The following is an 18209-nucleotide window of genomic DNA, read 5'->3' as shown; positions in this document are numbered from 1 at the left end:
ATAGCAGGCAGGCCTCAGCAGAAGCAGTCCGATCCTCCCCCTTGAGTTAGAGGCTGGGACTGCTTCCGCTGCCTGCCCTGCATGCAAGGATGCAGCAGAGGCCCCGGGGTCTGGTTGGAAGCCCCAAGTCAGGGGCCCTCACCCAGAAGTTGGGGGCTGTGTCCCCACAGGCCCCCTCATAGCTATGGGCCTGCTGGGAAATAGACATAGGGCTGACTTTTTGGTTGCAGTCCCATGTTTTTTCATGATATGAAAGTCCTGTGAAGCTGTTACTACAGTGTGAGATTACAATTTAAAATTCAGTTAGCAAGACTATAACAAAATAGCATTGCATTGGAGAGGTTATTCTAATATGCAGCATAACTCATCTGGTGCAGCTGGGGGGAAAGTATAGCAGGAACAAACCATCGGTGCAGTAGGGATTTAGTGAGGAGTTAGAATGCTTACTTCTTAAAATTAAATAAATGAGAAAAAATACAAAAGTTATAGTAAGCGCTGTCTTTCTATACTCTTTTTGTATTCCTTGTAGTTAGAAAAAAGTTCTGGTACATGTGTGTACAGATGTGTGGTTAGGGCTGCCAACCTCCAGGTGGGGCCTGGAGTTCTTACAAATTTACAACTAATTTCCAGACTACAAAGACCATGTTTCCTGGAGAATATGGCAGCTTTGGAGGGCAAGTATAGAGTCTATAGTAGGGAAAATCTCCCTTCCCAGCTTCCCCCTTCCATAAGCACTGCCCCCAAAACTCCAGGAATTGCTCAGGCCACAGTTTACAGCTCCAGTAGTTGTGGCAGTACAAGTGCTGTACAAAAAAACTGAAAATAAACCTTATTGTAAGGATAAAATGAGAGGAGATTTAGATATGCCACTTGAACTTACTGGAGAAATGGTGGAATAAAATATAGGCAGTATGTAAATTATGAATAGCTGTAGCACTCTGGCTACAATCCAAAACATGACAATAAAATCATTTCTACTAAAACAAGAATCACAATTATTCATTTAAAACATTCTTTCATCCACATTTCTGGATAAGTAGCATGATACATTACAACCCGTATCAGAAAAGACAGCACAACTATATGAGATTTTCCTCTCCCTACAGGGAAAAAACCCCTAATGCTATATTTACATGTGTTCCATTATTTATATTGATTCCATTAGAAATAAATTTCCTTTTTCATATTTGTTAAACGATCTCCCCCGTTTCTATTACACAGTCCTACCTATGACACCAGTGGAAGTAAAGAGAAAAGAAACCAACTTTTCTAATCTGCAGTTTGGTAGTTTGAAGCATGGCTTGCTCCTCTGCCTGATCAAATAAGGATTTGGCTGTAATCTAACACGGGCTAAGTAGTTCATTGAGAATGTTAAAATCTGCATTAATAAATATGCCTGGGCTTCTCAGATTTTTGCCCCCTCCTTTCCTTTTGCTATCTGCTATAAGCGGTAGGGGATCAGCTGCAACTCAAATCCCCAGCTGAACAACCCAAATACAACCGAGTGAGCAGACTTAAAACAAGGCCATTTATTGGTGCCTGTTATGCAAACAAAGCATCCAAGTCTTCGAAACAGATGTCAACTGAAGCATATGCTTACTGTAAACTGGAATTTGATTCTCTTTATAAAAATAGACTTAAATGGGCCTTTAGAGACCAAGCTGCCTCTTGTTGTATACCCACTGCCTAACTCGATTCAGTCTTAAGCCTTTAAAAAGATGAATAGTCTGATATCCAAGGGCAAAAGCAGAAAAGCAAGGGGGGGAATTAAATTGGAAATAATGATAACATGTTGGAGCAGTTCCCAGAAGCAATTTTACAGATTTTCTCTAAAAACACAAGACAGGAAGTTAAAAGCTTAGTGCAGGTCACCCATGGCATGTTGCGTTATCATTTTATACCACTTAGGGTGAAAAAGGGACTTAGCGTTCAGGTGGCAACTTTAGTACAGTGCTTGCCTTATTTTTTTTTTTTTACCTCTTCTCACATTTTGATGCCTTTTAAATGTCACTTATTTTACATGAGGCAGTTGGTGGAGACATGAGTCAACAGCAATCAGAACCATTATCCCCTGCAGTGAGCCCTGGTCCTAATGCATTATGACACCTTAGCTGGCCAGCCACCGATTTACCTTTCTGCTTCTTAGGGAATTAAGTGGCATCATGTGAAAATGGTTGTGATATGAACAGCATGGGCATAACTGGTATTAAATTTACCTCTCAGCCTAAGTGAATTTTCCTCACATGTGACTAATCAAAATGAAAGCTGTGGACACAGGCAGATACAGCCAGCACTCCTCCACCCCTGGGACCAGGGCTATTTTGTTTTATCTCTTTGTACAAGCTGGCAGAAGTTTAAAGTGAAGGGGATAATCCAGTGCTGGTGTCTTTATGAAATAACATCCTTACATGAAGAGGCTTTTAACTGTCTGTCGCTGTCTTCTCTCTCTCCTTCTTTCTCTCCCTCTCAAAAAAAGGAGTGTGACAATCTCATTTTGTTGGGCACCCTCCCATGAAAAGGGAAAATAATAGCCATAATAGCTATGGCTAGTACTGACCTTACATGATCCATTATCCACTAAACACTTTAAAAGTCAGTTTTACATACTCGGGAAAGGGGGGGGGGGGATTACAAAACTATCCCGAGAGATGAAGATGATGATTTCATGAATTTGGCTTCAGCTTGAGACCCAGTTACCAGATACTTTGAATCCATAAATGTCTGTGTTGTTCCTAAAAAGCAGAGAAAGCTTTTCTTACTTAAATCAAATTCCTCTCCTGGAAAGGGGAGGGAAAAACACTTTATCCAGGTGTCATTTCAGGAAGCGAGTGTGTTCGTAAATAGTGATCCAATCAAAAATATGAAGAATGTTCCTTAGAAGGAATACAAAAGGATGCTAAGGTCTACCAGTATTTTTTAACTGCTGATGCTCACACACAATTGTGCCTTAGTAGCTATTTAGTAGCTATTTAGCAGCGATTGGTAGGTGCCAAAGAAAGTGCAGACAGAGCAATTATCATCCTGCACAGCCAAAGCAATGTTTATTGACACACATGAATGCTAAGAACTATTCTCTTCTCCTTCATTTGGTAAATTAAGAATACTACGAACCAACAGTGAATGTTGCTGACAATAAACGTACAATGCTAAATTTCACCAGAATTGGTTGGCATATGCTTCCTGGTCTATTTTCTACACATTAATTAAAGGCTTTCAGGACCAAAATATCAATTTAATTTCCCCTCTCTCTTTTTAAAAGCACATTTTTTTTAATTTTAAAAACATGTATTTCACTCTGTTAATTTTGATTTGTTTTCCAATTTTAACCATTTTATTCTTAATTGCACATTATTGATTTTTGATGAATGAGTAGTTTTGCTTTCCACGTGTTATCATCTGGTAAACTTAAGGGCTACAAAACATCAGGATTCTTTGTCAACTTTTGTCCTATTAACTGTATTTATTACTAGACAAAAAGCAAAACCTTTCTTCAATACATTTAATACATTTACATTCTAATTTTCCAAAGCCCTAAACAAGTTAATACATATGAAAAGAAGAAAGATTTAAACTCCCAAAGAACATAGAAAAGTATTTGCAGATTAGCTCTCAACTTTACAAAGAGCCGCAGCAGTAGCTGCCTTTCACAAGCTAATCAGTAGTGTAAATATATGGTCTAGCCTGAATTTTTTAAATGCACTTCTCTTCAGACAGGCTATCAGAAAACAGGCTTTCCTGTCTCCTCATTCTTCCCCGCAGGTCAAAGCATCTTTAAAAGTCCCAGCTGTGGCATCTGACAGACTGGAGGGGCAGCTATCTCCAGGTTCTTCTCTTCAAACCTGGCAAGAGGACTCCCAGACTGCTATTGTGCGTGAGTCCCCCGGTTTGTAGAACCAGAGATCGCATGGCCGCCATGAACTGTCTATGCGGTTTTCAGCCCTCCCATTGGAAACCATTACAAGGGCTAACAGCATCAGCAATCATCTTCCTGCATCTTCGGACGCTATGAGAGTATGTTATATTGTGGTAGAGTATATTATATTGCGGTAGAGTATGTTATATTGTGGTAGAGTATATTTCATTTTTATTTAATGGTATTAACAGTTTAATTTTTAACTGTTTTATTGTGCGATTTTAACTATTTTATTCTGTAGTAATCCGCACTGAGCCCAACAGAAATACTTAGGAAGAAGGGGGTTCAGGAGGGGTGGGAGTTTCTTAAAAACGAAATACTGAAAGCACAATCACAGACAATTCCTATGAGAAGAAAAAATGGAAAAAGCCTAAAGAAGCCGAGTTGGCTCCATAAACAGCTTTCTAAAGACTTGAGAAATAAAAAAAGACTCCTTTAGGAATTGGAAGGAGGGCCTTATAATCAAGGATGAATATAAACAAATCACCAGTGCTTGTAGAGAAAAAGTTAGCAAAGCTAAAGCTCAGTATGAGCTTAGGCTGGAGAAAGATGCTAAAAATAACAAAAAAAGGTTTTTTTCTTATGTTCAGAGTAATAAAAAGAGCAAGGACATGGTAGGCCTATTGTGAGGGCAAGAACAGGTAATGAAGAGAGGTAACAGGTAATGAAGAGAGGGCGGAACTGCTCAATTTCTACTTTTCCTCAGTCTTCTCTTCTGAGGGAACGGTGCTCAACATGGCAAAAACAGAACATATAAGGAGGGTATGAAGTTTCAACCTAGGATCAGCATAGGGATAGTACATAAACACCTAGTTTCTTTAAATGAAACTAAGTCCTCAGGGCCAGATGAATTGCATCAAAGGGTTCTAAAAGAGCTTGCAGATGTAATTTCTAAGCCTCTGGCAATAATTTTGGAGAATTTTTGGAGAACAGGAGAGGTGCCGGAAGATTGGAGGCAGGTGAATGTTGTCCCCATCTTCAAGAAGGGGAAAAAAGAGGATCCACGTAACTACTGACCCGTCAGCTTGACATCTATACCTGGAAAAGTTTTGGAACAAATCATCAAACAGTCAGTCCTGGAACATTTAGAAAGAATGGATGTGATTACTAAGAGCCAGCATGGTTTTCTCAAGAACAAGTCATGTCAGACTAACCTGATCTCTTTTTTTGAGAAAGTGACTACCTTGCTGGATCAAGGGAATGCAGTAGATATCGTTTATATTGATTTCAGTAAGGCTTTTGATAAGGTTCCACAAACTATCCTTGTTGACAAGTTGATAAATGTGGTTTGGATCTTGTTACGGTTAGGTGGATCTGTAACTGGTTGACAGATCGCACCCAAAGAGTGCTTGTGAATGGTTCCTCATCCTCTTAGAAGGGAGTGACAAGTGGAGTGCCTCAAGGATCTGTCCTGGGACCTGTTTTGTTCAACATCTTTATAAACAATTTGGATGAAGGAATAGAGGGAATGCTTATTAAATTTGCCGATGATACTAAATTGGGAGGGGTTGCAAATACAGTAGAGAACAGAAACAAGATACAGGATGACCTTGACAGGTTGGAAAACTGGGCTAAAACCAATCAAATGAATTTTAACAGGGATAAATGTAAAGTTCTACATTTTTGGTAGGAAAAATCCAATGCATGGTTATAGGATGGGGAGGCTTGTCTTAGCGAAAAGGATCTAGGGGTCTCAGTGGATCATACGCTGAACATGAGTCAACAGTGTGATGTGGTGGTTAAAAAGGCAAATGCAATTTTGGGCTGTATCAACAGAAGTATAGTGTCCAGATCACGTGATGTGATGGTATTGCTTTACTCTAGTCCGGTAAGACCTCACCTGGAGTATTGTGTTCAGTTTTGGGCACCACATTTTAAGGAGGATATAGACAAGCTGGAACGGGTCCAGAGGAGGGTGACGAAGATGGTGAGGGGTCTGGAGACCAAGTTCTATGAGGAAAGGTTGAAGGAGCTGGGGATGTTTAGCCTGGAGAGGAGGTGGCTAAGAGGTGATATGATCACCATGTTCAAGTATTTGAAGGGCTGTCATATAGAGGATGGTGTGAAATTGTTTTCTGTGGCCCCAGAAGGTAGGACCAGAACCAGTGGGTTGAAATTAAATCAAAAGAGTTTCCGTCTCAGCATTAGGAAGAATTTCTTGACTATTAGATCGGTTCCTCAGTGGAACAGGCTCCCTCAGGAGGTGGTGGGCTCTCCTTCCTTGGAATTTTTTAAACAGAGGCTAGATGGCCATCTGACAGCAATGAAGATCCTGTGAATTTAGCAGGAAGTATTTGTGAATTTCCTGCATTGTGCAGGGGATTGGACTAGATGACTCTGGAGATCCCTTCCAACTCTATGATTCTATAGTTCTTCAGCAACCCTTTGGTGGCAGCAGTCTTCTGAAAGGAGAAGTGAAAGTGTTCAGAAAAACTTAATTGTCATACTGGAAGGAAGCAAGCTTAATCTGGGCTGAATTTTGTCCAAAATTTATTAACCAGTTCACAAAAAGAACAAACAGAAGGTTCTAGGACCTCCAGAGTGCAAGCCTGACGAAAGAGAATAGTGTTAACAGTTTTTCCTAAATAAGTACGTACACATGGGTCACTAAACATTGGGCCATCAAAGCCACTACTAAGAAAGTCCTGTTCCACACTCCTTAACCCCCAAAGGTTTTTTATGCACAGCTGTCCCCGCACCAACTCTACAGATCGTAATACACAGGAGAGCTTTATACTCTGAAGCAGGAATGTACCTTGAAGTAGAATAGTAACTGGATGGTGCTGGAAAACTCACTATTTCTTAACCCAGGAGTGTCAAACTCATTTATTATGAGGGCCAGATCTGACATAAATGACCTTGTTGGGCTGGGCCATGTTGGGTTGGCCAAGCCATGTTTGGCCCAGCCACGTGTATATCTATTTAAGATTAGATAGCAGAGATATAAAGTTTATAAAGGACACACACATATATATATATATATTAAAAACTTAAAACATGCTTAAAATGTTAGCACTCATTGGTCTTAAAGGTGCTTTCTTTGTATTTCTCCCATGGGATCCAGGGAACTGGGCAAAGGAAGCTCTGGTTCTTTCCTTCCTTCCCCAGGGGACTGTGGTGGTGGTGGGGATGAGCCTTAGCTAATAGAAGAAAGAGAGGCCTGGCTCAGTAGCTCTGCTGTGTGATCAAGAGAGCCTGGCAAAGCAAACTATGCCTCCCCCCCTTCCTCCCCAAGCCAATGGAGAAAATGGAGGTTTTGCTCTGTAGCTCCTATGCAATTGAGCAAGCCTCACAAAGCAAGCTGAGATGCAGAAGGAACCAAGAGATAGGGAGAAGGAAGCAGATGACAGCCATTTGCTTGGGGGCCTGATCAGAGCTCTCCATGGGCCTGATTCAGCCCCTGGACCACATGTTTGACACCTCTGTCTTAACCTAAGCACAGAAATATGGTGAGAGTGGACAGGGCTAACAAATTCATGCTGTATCTAGATGAAATGAAGTAATGGGTTTTCTTGAATTTGGGAAAATGTCCAATTTTAAAAAGTTTTATTAGTTTCAGAAAGAATAGGGGTAGGGAGTAGAGGGAATAGAGAGCATAATACATTTTAACCTTATTTTGCATAAGGATACTTTCAAAGAGTACAAGTCTACATTTGCAATACTTTCTTTACATAAATTGTCCTATAGTATTATCTCTAAGCTAAACATCATCAACATTTTAATATTTTATATTATAAATCTTTTGGTTAAGATATCTATTGGTTTTGACAATTCCAGTAAAGGCAATTTTGTAATATAAAATACAGGGGGAAAGGAGAAAGAAGTTCACACCAGAGAATCTTAAGAGTTTTGAGTATCTAACCAGGCATATAATTTCATCCAGTATTTTCTTGCTTCTTCCTTAGATCCAGCCAGCAGCTGGGATAGAAAGTCCAGCTCTGCTGTTTCCAGAATTTTTCCCACGAAGTCCATTTTTGTGGGAATTTCCTGAGATTTCCATCTCTGTGCCAAGAGAATCCTGGCTGCTGTGTTGAAATGTGCCAACAAATGTCTCCTTTCTTTGGTCTAGTCCTCAGGAAATATATTCAATAAAAATAGTTCTGGTTTGAATTGAATGTGTGTCTTCGTAATCTTCTGTAATATTTCGTGTACTATTTTCCAATAACCCTTCACTGTCTCACATGTCCACCACATATGATAAAAAGAACCAACCTGTTTAGTGCATTTCTAACATTTATTAGACATATTAGTATAAATCTTACACAATTTCTGTGGAGTCAAGTACCATCTATAAAACATCTTATATAAATTTTCTTTTAAAATTACTGACCTAGTTGATTTAACATTGAACTTCCACAGTCTCCCATTCTTCTAATGTGATATTGTGGCCAAATTTTTTTGCCCATTGAACCATACAATCTTTCACAACTTCGTCTTGTGTCGTTATCTGAAGTAGATATGCATATAATTTGGAGATTAGCTTTTCCTGTGGACCCAAAAATATTTTATCAAATGGATATTGTTCTATATTGAAACCTGTAATCTTGTCTTTGGCATACCTAGATTCAACTTGCATTCGCAACCACCAGTTCATTTTGATGTCCATATTTTCCAACTCTTCTCTGGTTTTCAACTGATTATCTTTTCCCAACAAGTCATCATATCTATAATTCTGATTTGGTTTTAGAAGATTGGGATAAGTAAATGCTTCTACTGGAGAGACCCATCTTGGAATTTTTTGATAAATTCTGATTTTTGACCATGACCACATGTGGTACAAGGATTTTCAAAACCAATGGTTCTTAAAATAGGAATGGCCTTCAAGTCTTTGATACCATAGATATGCATGCCAGCCCATAGTGAGGTCATGTCCCTCTAACAAGAATTGTCTTTTATCATTCAGTAGTATCCAGTCTCTTACCCACAAAAGCACAGAAGCTTTGTAATACAATTGCCAGTATGGAAGGTCCATACCTGCTCTTAATTTGGAATCTTGCAATGTCTTTAGTTTGATTCTTGGTTTTTTGCCTTGCCAAACATATTTGGAGACCATCTTGTTCAGTTCTTGAAAAAAATCCACTATTTAAAAATACTGGAATAGTTTGAAACAGGAATAATCGCCTTGGAAGGATATTCATCCTTATTAAGGCTATTCTTTCCATTAAGGATAGATTCAAGTCATGCCATTTTTCCAAGTCTTTTTTAATTTCTTTAAGAAGTTTATCATACTTGTCTGTTTTTAAACTGCTACACTTATTTGAAATAAGGACACCTAGATATTTAATTCTTTTCTCATACAAAACCTCTGATTTTTGCTAAAAAGATTGAATTTGTTCCATTGTCATATTCTTTGTCAAAAATTTTGTTTTGTGGTAATTGATCTTCAATCCTGCCCAGTAGCCAAATTGTTTAATCTTGTTTATAAGGCAGTCTATTTAATCTATTGGTTGCTCTAGTATAAAAACTAGGTCATCTGCAAAGGCTCTAAATTTATATTGTTCATCTTTTATCATAGCTCCCTTGATACTTGTATCTTCCCTTATTTGGTTATTCACTACCCCTAGAGATAAAATAAAAAGTAAAGGGGACAATGGACAGCCTTGTCTTGTACCTTTTTGAATATTAATTGCATCTGTTAGTTCACCGTTCACTGTCACCCTTGCACTTTGAGAAGAATATATTGCTTCTACTACTCTCAAAAAATTTTCACCACATTCCATACCTTTCAGTTGCTGCAGCATAAATTGCCAACGAACATTATCGAATGCCTTCTCTGCATCCAAGCAAATTAGAGCCAATTGTTTCTCTGGATGAGTTTCATAATATTCCAAGATATTACAAACTGTTCTGACATTATCTTTCAAATATCTTTTAGGAAGAACATAAGAACATAAGAGAAGCCATGTTAGATCAGGCTAATGGCCCATCCAGTCCAACACTCTGTGTCACACAGTGGCAAAAATTTTATACGCACACACACACACTGTGGCTAATAGCCACTGATGGACCTCTGCTCCATATTTTTATCTAAACACCTCCTGAAGGTGGCCATGCTTGTGGCCGCCACCACTTCCTGTGGCAGTGAATTCCACATGTTAATCACCCTTTGGGTGAAGAAGTACTTCCTTTCATCCGTTTTAACCTGTCTGCCTGAAGGAACCCTGCTTGGTCATAATGTATTGTAAACTGTAGGACTTTCTTCAAACATTGTGCCAATATTGCGGCAAAAATTTTGTAATCCACATTTAAAAGGGAAATTGGATGATAGTTTTTAATATCTTTCAGATCAGTATCTTCTTTTGGAATCAAAGATATTATAGCTTCTTGCCATGAAGCTGGTATTTGGCCTTCCTCTTGAATCTCTTCAATAAGATGCTTAAATGGTAATAGTAAAGACTCCTCATAGGTTTTGTAAAATTCCGCAGGCAATTCATCTGGACCTGGAGTTTTGCCATTCTTTTGAGATGCCATTGAATCTCCCAGTTCCCTTATTGTTATTGATTCATTTAAAATGTTTTGTTGTTCTTCTGTAAATTTATTGAGATTATTTTGTTTGATATATTCTTCTAGATCTATTTTATGAGCTTGCTTATCTTCATATAATTTTTTATAGAAATGTTCCACGATTTGACATATCTCTTGCTTTTGAGTTTTCTCTTTATTATTCTCATCTTTCAGGATCGTAATTATTCTTTTGGACTTTTCTTTTCTCATCCTATAAACCAACCACCTTCCAGGCTTGTTGGCGTGTTCAAAAATTTTTTGTCTAGCATACCTCAATTTAATCTCTGTCTCCTCCATAAGTATCAAATTCAATTGGTGTTGCATTTCTGTCACCTTTTTTTAAAATTCATGTTTAGTCGGTTGTTTTTTAAGATTCTTTTCAGCATCTCCAGCTGTGACATTAGATTTTGAAAATTTTCAGTTCTTTCTTTCTTTTTCTTAATACTATATCTAATTGCAAGGCCCCTGAAATAAGCTTTAGCAGTGTCCCAAACTACTTGCATCTTTACATCTTGCGTTATATTCTGTTTTAAAAAAGATTCCATTTCCACCTTAGATTCTTTAAGAAAGTCTTTATCCTTCAAAATTGAGATATTTAGCCTCCATGATCTTTTCATTCGTGTACCTTTGAGCTTTATCATTACAGGGCTGTGGTCTGAAATAACTCTTGTTTGAATTTCTGTCTCAACGAGATCTTTGATCATACTTGCAGAAAGCCAACACATATCAATTCTTGACTAACTTTGATGGCTAGAAGAATAGTAGGTGAAATCTTTAGATATCTTGTTCTCCATACGTCAACCAAATCCAGTTCTTCTGCTAATTTCCAAAAACTTATTGGCAATTGAGGACTTCTGCTTTGTTTGTGCGTTTTTTTGTCCAGTTGTCTGTCAGAGACTGCATTGAAATCTCCTGTTAGACAATATTCTATTCTATTCTATTTATTTATTTATTTGATTTATATCCCGCCCTACCCCACCAAAGCAGGCTCAGGGTGGCTCACAACATAAAAATTCTAACAATAAAATTCAAGAATTAAAATACAATAATAATTTACATAATTAAAACAACTAATATATCAATACATCAATCAGTCTCAGTGTGCTATTTTATAGTCTTCCACCAGAATATTTCAATATTTCAATGTTTCAATGCCGGTCAGTTATAAGCCAACCGGAAGAGGACTGTCTTACAGACCCTGCGGAACTGTCTAATGTCCCGCAAGGCCCTGACCTCTTCCGGTAACTGGTTCCACCAGCAAGGGGCTGTGATCGAGAAGGCCCTGTCCCTAGTTGACTTCAACCTTTGGCCCAGGGATTACAAGCAGATTTCTAGAGCTGGATTCTACATATTCCAAATTTGATAATTTAAGGCGCAAGTCTTGAAAGAATTATCTTGTTGGCCATTTGGGGCATAGATCTTTACCAGTAATTTTTTTTTATTATCCACTGTAATTTCCACTAATACAATTTTTCCATCTTCAGAGGCATACTGCAATTGTGGGTTAAATTTGTCCTTAATATATATTGCCACTCCCCTTTTCTTCTTGTTCATGTCTGTTGCTGTAAATAAATTACCAAGTTTTTTATTTTTCAAAAGATGTTGGTCTTTAGTTAAAATATGAGTTTCTTCCAAACAAATTATGTCCATTTCCATTTTTATCAAATATCTAAGTCTTCCTCCTTTTGACAGGAGAGTTAAGTCCATTCACATTAATTGAAACTATTGAGAGCATTATGGGTTTTGCTTATCTCTGTCTTTCTTATCGGGATGGGGGGAGGGGTGGGCTCCCTCTTGGGTATCCTGCCCCCCCAGGGAAAGTGTATGCGCAATACATAGCCTCTCCTTTCCCGGTGTAGTGAACGCCGCGTGGTCACTGTCCGGCTATGCCTGGCAGATGGTCACTACAATGGCCTCTCCTGCATTACTGCATCTGTGGCAACACCTTCCCGCTGGTCCCCCCCGTTTCTCACAGAGTTTGCCACGTCATGGTGCGACCGAATGTCCGGCGGTATAACTGGATGGGCAGGCTGGGCTCACCAACCTCGCCAGCCAAGAGAAAGAAAACTCTAACATCAAACCCGGGCAGATAGAGCTCGTTAATGTAACACCTACCACCTGGAGGACTCGCTGCCGGCGTCCCGGCTTACTGGGCCATGGCAGATGACCCCAAGGTGAAAGGGTGGAGCCAGTACCGCGCACACTGTGCTTCACCTAAAAATTCCTCTGCGCAGGCCTGAAGGGCATATCCACATCCACAACACACCAAGTCCTGCAGCGATGGGCAAGGGGCAAAACGGCAGGTGGAAGATGCCACTGGAAGCCGCAGTCCCGATCCTGCATGTAGGCGGTTCAGGGTATTGGTCGCCTGATGCTGACCCGGAGACTAAAGCATTTTTCGGCAGCAGCCTGAACGACCAAGCAGCCTTATCTAGGGGCAGCACTGCTTGCTCCACATGGAGAGGGGCCTAGAAAAGGTGGCCTAAACAAAGCTCGTCTCCCCCACCCCAGTTGGCTAGCCGCGGTCAACGGGCATCCTTACTTGCGGTCAAAAAATAACAACAAAGAAAAGGCATGCACCTGCCTCACAAAGTGTGCAAAGACTAAAGCTTGCGTGTTGGAACATCAGAACCATGCTTGACACAGTAGACAGTGGTCGCCCTGAACGACGCTCTGCTCTAGTTGCCCACGAACTTCTCAGGTTGAATATTGACATAGCAGCTCTCAGTGAGGTCCGTTTCCCTGAGGAAGGTAGTCTTCAAGAACATGGTGCTGGCTATACCCTCTACTGGTCAGGTAAGTCAAAGGCTGAGAGCCGCCTTTCTGGCGTTGGCTTCATGGTCAGGAACTCCATTGCCTCCAAACTCGAAAACCTGCCAACAGGTCACTCAGATCGCATCATGTCCATGTGCCTCCCACTTCAAAACAAGCAGCATGCAACACTCTTCAGTGTGTATGTCCCAACCCTTCAAGCAGATCCTGCAGAAAAGAACAAGTTCTATGCTGATCTATGCAGCCTCGTACGGAAGACCCCTACAGAGGACAAGGTGATCATCCTTGGCGACTTCAAAGCCAGAGTAGGTAAAGACTCGGAAGCTTGGAAAGGAGTACTTGGCAAACACGGCATTGGCAACTGCAATGATAACGGGCGCCTCCTGCTAGAATTCTGCACGGAGCACCAGCTCACCATCACCAACACTATCTTTCAGCAGAAGAACAGCCTGAAGACAACCTGGATGCACCCACGATCCAAGAACTGGCACCTTATCGACTACATTTGGTGCGCCAGAGAGACCTTCGAGATGTCTTACACACCTGAGTAATGCCCAGTGCGGAATGTCATACGGATCATCGTCCTGTACGCTGCAATCTCTGTCTTCACTTTAAACCCACACCCAGGAGAGGAGGTATCCCTCGGAGGAAGTTTCAGGTTGGCAGCCTTCAGTCAGCCGAAGTTAAAGCTGCCTTCCAGGCAAAACTCCAGTCAAGAATTGAGGACCCCAGTTGCCCCACAGACCCTTCTCCAGAAGCACTCTGGGAACACTTAAAAACTACCATCCTGTCGATCTCTGAAGAAGTCCTCGGGTTCTCCACAAGGAAGAACAAGGACTGGTTTGACGAGAACAATCAAGAGATCCAAGAATTACTAGCGAAAAAGAGATCTGCCTACCAAGCACATCTTGCTCAGCCCTCCTGTCCCGGGAAAAAAGCAATCTTTCACGCTGCATGTAGCAACCTCCAGCGCAAGCTTCGAGACATTCAGAACGAGTGGTGGACCAAGCTTGCAGAGGGAACCCAGCTGTGTGCAGACAATCTGTGTGCAGATTTAAGAGGGTTCTACGAAGCCCTGAAGGCAGTATATGGCCCATCATATCAGGCTCAGAGTCCCTTGCATAGTGCAGACGGCCAAGTGCTCCTCACGGACAAGGCATCCATACTGAACCGGTGGTCGGAGTATTTTCAGGTTCTCTTCAGTGCCAACCACGTAGTTCAAGATTCAGCAATCCACCTCACCCCACTTCAACCAGTGAAAACAGAGTTCGATGAGATCCCCACCCTAGAAGAGACTGTTAAAGCCATCAAGCAACTGAAAAGTGGCAAGGCAGCGGGAGTTGATGGAATCCCACCAGAGATCTGGAAGCATGGGGGCACAGTACTACATAGCACACTTCACAAAGTACTTGTCACCTGCTGGGAACAAGGCAAACTACCACAGGACTTTCGCGATGCAATCATCATCACTCTACACAAGAACAAAGGGGAAAAGTCAGACTGCTCCAACTACCGGGGGATAACCCTGCTCTCCATCGCAGGCAAAATCCTTGCCAGAATACTCCTGAACAGACTGGTGCCCACCATTGCAGAAGAACTCCTCCCAGAGAGCCAGTGCGGCTTCAGAGCTAACAGGAGCACCACCGACATGGTATTTGTTCTCAGGCAGCTCCAAGAGAAATGCTGGGAACAGAACAAGGGTTTATATGTGACTTTTGTCGACCTTACCAAAGCTTTCGATACCGTTAGCAGGAAAGGCCTGTAGCAAATCTTGGAACGTTTAGGATGTCCCCCAAGGTTCCTCAGGATGATCATCCAGCTACATGAAGACCAGCGACGTCAAGTCAGACACTGCAACGCAGGGGCATAGCTAGGGCTTTGGGGGCCTGGGGCCCAAGATTTATGTGGGCCCCCCTATGTGTGTGCACGCTGCCAGAAACAGGATATGATGTCACTTCTGGTGATGTCACTTCCGCAGGATGGCCACCACTTGTGGGGGGGGGAACAGGAAGTGGTGTCACTTTGGGGGCCTTTTCTACAAAAGATGAAACACTTCATCTCCATCCATCTCCAGTGACTACTTTCAGAGCTTTGGACTAGGGAAGGCAGGGCATTGATAAACTAGGAGTGACAGAGAACCATAATCCGATTTTTTTTAAAAAAAAAAAATTTAAGGGTAAGGAAAGGACGGAGAGGGCCATCAAGAAGCGACTAAGGGTATTCTGGTACCCCTTTGCTCCCTAAGAGGCACAGGAGAGAGGCCGGTGGGCAGGTAAGCTGCCAGTGGTGCCTCCGAAGAGGCCGGGATGACCCAAGCGAGGATCCCCGAGCAAGAGGAGGTGGGGGGCGGGTAGGAGTCAGCACTCACCCGGCAGGGCTGCCGTCACTGCAAGTGACCGAGCTGTTGAGCAGCAAGTGGAGCCTCAGCTCCTGGTGCAGGTTTTGCGCCAAGCAAGGATACAGCGACTGGGCCAGACTTTTTATCTGAGCCATGAAACTGTCCATGTTGCCCTCGACGGTGGTAAAGTCCAGCGGGAAGATCTCCACCGGCTGCCCGGCCGCCTCGCTCCGCTCGCGGGCCACCGCCTGCTGCTGCTCCCGCCACCTCCAGCTTTTCCTGCCCTCCCCGCCGCCGGGCCCCCAGTGCAGCAGCCCCAAGAGCAGCAGCAGCGGCAGCCTCTGCACCATCCCTCTGCCCATCGCGCCGCGGAGCCACCTGCCGGGAAGGAGGGAGAGGAAGGAGCTGCGGCGGCTCGAGGGCGCCTCGGGGACGCCGCGCTCTGCCGCTGGCGGCGAGCAGCGCTTCGCGGACTCTGCGTCGGGGGCTCCCACCAGTGGCCTGCGCCTGCCCGCCAGCCCAGGGTCTCGCACGGGGAGGGAAGCGGGAGCCGGTGCCTGACGGTGCCCGAGCGGCCGGGGCTCTGCGGGGGCCCCCCAGACCTGGGGCGACCCGCCCCCGCGCCCCCCTCCCTACGCCACTGCTGCAACGACCTCTCGGAGCCCTTCCCAATAGGCACAGGTGTAAAGCAAGGCTGCGTTCTTGCGCCAACTCTCTTTACGATCTTCTTTAGCATGATGCTTCAAAGAGCCGCAGTAGATCTAGATGATGACGATGGTGTCTACATCCGCTATCGCACTGATGGCAGCCTGTTCAACCTGAGGAGACTAAAGGCTCACTCCAAGACAATGGAAAAACCTATCCGAGAGCTACTGTTTGCTGATGATGCTGCACTCGTCTCCCACTCGGTATCAGCTCTGAAGCATATGACGTCCTGCTTTGCAGAGGCTGCCAAGCTATTCGGCCTAGAAGTTAGTCTGAAGAAGACAGAAGTTCTCCACCAGCCTGCACCCCAGGAAGATTATCACCCTCCCTGCATCACTGTGGGTGAATCAATTCTGAAGACAGTCCAGCAGTTCAGCTACCTGGGGTGCATCATCTCCTCAGATGCCAAGATCGACAAGGAGATTGACAACAGGCTGGCAAAGGCAAACCATGCATTTGGCCGACTGCACAAAAGAGTGTGGAGCAACAAGCATCTGAAAAAAGGCACAAAGATCAATGTTTACAAAGCGGTTGTGATGACAACCCTCATCTACGGCTCCGAATCGTGGGTTTTTATACCGTCATCACCTGCGACTCCTTGAGCGCTTTCATCAGCGCTGCCTTCGCACCATCCTCAACTTCCACTGGAGTGACTTTGTGACCAACACTGAAGTCCTCAAGAGGGCGGAGGTTACAAGCATCGAGGCACTGCTGTTGAAGACGCAGCTGCGCTGGGCAGGGCATATTTCTAGGATGGAAAACCACCGCCTTCCCAAGATTGCTCTGTATGGCGAACTTTCCACCGGCCATCGAAATAGAGGGGCAGCAAAGAAGAGGTACAAGGACTCCTTGAAGAAATCCCTTGGCACCTGTCGCATCAACCATCACCAATGGTCTGACCTAGCCTCAGATCGCAAAGCATGGAGGCATACCATCCACCAGGCTGTCTCTTCCTTTGAGAACACACGCATAGCTGGTCTTGAGGACAAAAGGAGATTGAGGAAGAATCGCACTGCTACAGCACCAACCCCAAATCAGACTTTTCCCTGCAGCCACTGTGGCCGGATCTGCCTGTCCCGCATTGGTCTTGTCAGCCACCAGCGACCCTGCAGCAGACGTGGACTACTGCACCCTTCTTAAATCTTCGTTCGCGAAGTCAAGCCGAGAGTCTTTCTTATCTTTTTTGGTTTGCTGTCTTGTGGGATATCTCTGTGGTTCATTTGGATTCTCTTCACCAGAACTTTCTTCCTCATCATCATCTTCCTTCTTTTCCTTGCCTTCTTTTTTCTTCACTCTCTCCAAAAAATTTTGAGCTTTGGATATGAAATTTATCCTGTATCTATTCTCCTGGTAAGTAAAAAGAAGGCCTTCTGGCATTAACCACATATAGGGTATTTCTCTTTCTCTCAAAAAGTCTGTTAACGCTTGGTATTCTCTCCTCTTCTGTCTCACTGGCCAAGGTATCTCTCTTAGAATTTTCACCATGTTTCCATCTATCATCATGGGTCTTTCTCTTACTTGCTTCAAAATGTCATCTCTAGTCCTCTTTCTTGGGAGCTTCAAATGAACTTCACTAGGTAATTTATTTCGTCTTGTATAACCTGATGGCACCTGTCTAACTTGATCAAACTCTTCTTCCATCCTCTGAGGAATCTCCTGTAAAATTTCAGCCAAGGCTTCACTTAAAATTTTCTGTAAATCTTCAGTTTTTTTCTTCTGGTATATTTTGAAACCTCAACAGCTTTGTCTACTTCCAACTGCAAAAGTCTTGAATCATGTATATTCTGTTCTTTTTCCAGATGTTCCACCTTTTGAATATTCTCTGTCACCTGGCCATCTAATACTTTTAAGGCTTTGTTAATCTCAGCTGTCTGTCTGCTGTTTTCCAAAAGCTTTTGTTTAATCTCTGCCATCTGTTCACCAATATTGTCTACTTTACTAGTCAGCTGTGCTATAGCATGCATTAAGGTGCTTTAC

General features: G+C 42.8%; 1 protein-coding gene across 3 annotated transcripts in view; it reads right to left on the bottom strand.

Annotated features, from left to right (window-relative positions):
* Positions 1–18209, bottom strand: part of CAMKMT (calmodulin-lysine N-methyltransferase) — a 551334-nt gene that overhangs the window by 119136 nt on the left and 413989 nt on the right. The window lies entirely within an intron of this gene.

The sequence above is a fragment of the Heteronotia binoei genome, chromosome 1, assembly GCF_032191835.1.
Source record: "Heteronotia binoei isolate CCM8104 ecotype False Entrance Well chromosome 1, APGP_CSIRO_Hbin_v1, whole genome shotgun sequence".
Classification (NCBI taxonomy): Eukaryota; Metazoa; Chordata; class Lepidosauria; order Squamata; family Gekkonidae; genus Heteronotia; species Heteronotia binoei.
The sequence above is the reverse complement of the archived record's forward strand: the minus strand, read 5'-3'. Positions and strand labels throughout refer to the sequence as shown.